Raw genomic sequence first — 3,048 nt, forward strand, 5'->3', positions numbered from 1 at the left:
AGCATCTGCAGCTCGTCAGCAAGGAAACCGCTGGCCACATCTGCCCAGAGCGTGGAGTGGCTAGCCAGAGTGTCCCAGCAGAGGAGAGCCCCTTGCAGGGAGCTAGGGAACATCCCATGAACCAGGTTACTGTGGGCGCCGGGCCTGGGCCCACGTTTACATTGTCATGGGAAGATCATGAACAATCTTGTTTGCCAAAGGAAGGGAAACGTGCTCTGCTGCAGAGGTGCCAGCTTCCTAAGAAGGCTGGAACCCGTCTAGCCTGTTTGACGAGGGGCTGCTTTCCTCCTCCTCCCCTTCCCTCCAGGGGGCAGACCCAGAGTGAAACATCACCCTGTGGCTCCCAGCCTCATTCCACCCCAGGGGGGACGACCTTCCAGTCCAGACCGGTGTGGGGCTGGGTCACCCCTTCCCTGCAACCTGGGGTGCCTCACAATGCCTTGCTGCTGTAGCTCCCCAGTGGGCCACTCACAAATAGCTTGCAGCTCACACCCTGAGTGTCTGTGTGTAGCTACCGCCAGCCAGCACACACCAGTCCCCCTCTGGCTTCCACCAGCCTTGGTCACCACATCCAGGGTGATCCTAACACACTCCCAGTCCTGGATTTCACCCCAAAATGTGTGTTCTACTGTCCCGCTCTCTCCTGGACAGTCCAGATATCTTCTAGGATTAGGCCCGGTGCCCTTCTAACGGGATCAATATACAGCGGTCTGTTACCCACACATGGAGTTATCCCCACAGTTCACAACGCTGGATTAGCTTTGATTAATGAATAAAACAAGTTTATTTAACGGCAAGGAGACAGGTTTGAAGTGATGCAAGTAAAGGCATTAAAGTCAGAAATGGTTACAAGTGAACTCAAGATAAAATGCTCCCAGTACTAAAACTTAACAAACTAGACCTGGTTCAAGGTGAACCCCCTGACCACATGTTCCCAGGCACATTGCTGACCAAATTCTCAGGCCAGGATCTGCTCCCAAAGCCCAAGGTCTGTTTCTTTTGTCTTCTTAGGTGAAAGGGAGACAATGAGAGAGGGAGAGAGAACTTGGGGTGCTTTTGCTCCTCACTTTTATAGTCCAGTCCACCTTTGAAATGCATTTTCCTGAGGGTCACCCCTGGATGAAGTTCATTCCTGCTGTGAGGACAGAGACAAGGTGTCTCATGGTGAAAGCGGTTCCATGCTGTTGTCTGCTAAGATGCAGATCTGGTTCCTACCCCTGCAGTTTGGCAGAGAATGGCCACTTGACAGGTGATGGCTAAGGCTCCGTGTTTGTCACAGAGGTCACGAAAGTCACGGATTCCGCGGTTCCCAGCCAATGGGAGCTTCAGAACCGGGGATTGGGGCGGAGCGGAGGCAGCACGTGGAGCTAGAAGCTGGGGTCGCTGCTTCCCAGGAGCTGAGAAGAGAGTCTGTCCCAGCCCCACCAACCCCCCCGCCAGCACCTGCGGTGCCCCCAGGCCACAACTAGCCCTCCAGCTCCCACGGCGCCCCCCTGTGCTGCGACTCCTCCCCCAGCTCCCACGGCCCCCCCAGGGCCGCGCTCCCAGGCCCCCCCAAGTTTTAATCAGGGGTATATAGTAAAGGTCACGGACAGGTCACAGGCTGTGAATTTTTGTTTACTGCCTGTGACCTGTCCATGACTTTTACTACATGACTAAAACAGAGCCTTCGTGATGGGCCACCAGCTTTGACGACACCTGGCTAGAGGTATCAGGTTGTCCTTTGTCTTGGACAAACAGATTTACCCACTGCCCAGACTTGTCCGGTAAACACGCTTCAGTCATGATTTCGGCTTCTGTTCATACCTTGACACGGAATGTGGCTACACACCTTTTATCATGATGCTATTGTCCAGCGAGGTATTAGTTGTCAAGGCCTATTTTGTACAAAGATTATTACAAAAGAGTGTAGGGTGTGAATCCTGGGGCACCTTCCATCACGGGGGGGTCCTTGCCCCCGTGCTCCTGATGCACTGAAATCAACGTGCGCGTCAGTCTGGGTGTGGGAGACTGGAGGAAGAATGGGGGGGGGTTACCCATCATAAGGAAGATCCTTCCAGTCCAGTATTAAAGGCCCCATCTCCCTCCCCTGTTCGGCATCAGGGACTAGCCCAGCCTTTTTTTCCCCAACCCGGTGGACAGGCCCGAAGCCTGGAGCCCTCTATTATCCCTAGGCAGGGAGTATCTCCAGCTTCCCCCCTACACTGTCCCACCCATGGAGCTGGGGTGACCCCTCTGGAGCTGAGCGGGCAGGCCAGTCCCCTGTCCCATTCAGTCATTGGCCTCTCTGACACTGGATGGTGAATGAGGGCGGGTCTGACTTTATACAGGGGGCGGGACAGGGGTTTTGCAGGGGGCGGGGCTAGCACTGTCCACCATAAAGGGTGAAATTGACCTTGTCCTGGGTTTTGCCTTGGCCTCCCCCCTATAAAGTCCACACATCGCTACCCACTCAGTGCACAGGGCCGGCAAAGGGCAGATCGGGCCCCGAACTCACCGGGACTGGCTGTCCCCATCGATGGTCCCCGCGCTGGTCGTTATCTGTCACGGTGGCTGGGGTGGGGGGCTGGAATGCAGGGACATGACTCCTGCGCTTGCCCGGCTGCTTTTGTGGGTTGTTTTGTTTTTTGCACTTGGCAGGCGCTTTGCCGTCCTCTTTCTGCTCCCATCAGATATCAGCTCCTGTTTATTCAATAACCTTCCCCTTTGTTTCTGTGGCTCTGATTTCAAAGCCCCGTCCAAGCAGCTATGACTCATGGGAGCTCCGCTCGTAAAACCCAGCAATGCAGTAAAATCGTCTCCGATCAGATCCTGAGCCGAGGGATTTACGCTCATAGGCCCAGGGTTAAACTGAGTGCCAGATCTGGGGTCAGGACATACCACCAGGGTACTGTCACAGGAAGAGCTGGCCCTTTAAGAGGAAGTCAAAGTTCGGTTCTGGCCCTGTTACCAGTTAAGCCCTGGACCAAGGCATTCTGGGACCTGGAGGAATGAGGTCAGAGTTGTACCATTTTCTACAGGGCAAGTGAGAGGCCCACTGGCAGGGAC

The 3,048-nt window shown here is 55.0% G+C and overlaps 1 long non-coding RNA gene across 1 annotated transcript; it reads right to left on the reverse strand.

The window, feature by feature from the left end:
* Positions 1–798: 798 nt before the first annotated feature.
* LOC123343401 lies at positions 799–2,803 on the reverse strand. Its single transcript, XR_006572224.1, has 3 exons — positions 2,498–2,803; positions 1,832–1,973; positions 799–1,135 (listed from the first exon to the last, which is right to left on the reverse strand). It is a non-coding gene; the product is annotated as an uncharacterized LOC123343401 (long non-coding RNA).
* Positions 2,804–3,048: the final 245 nt, after the last annotated feature.

The sequence above is a fragment of the Mauremys mutica genome, chromosome 10, assembly GCF_020497125.1.
Source record: "Mauremys mutica isolate MM-2020 ecotype Southern chromosome 10, ASM2049712v1, whole genome shotgun sequence".
NCBI lineage: Eukaryota > Metazoa > Chordata > Testudines > Geoemydidae > Mauremys > Mauremys mutica.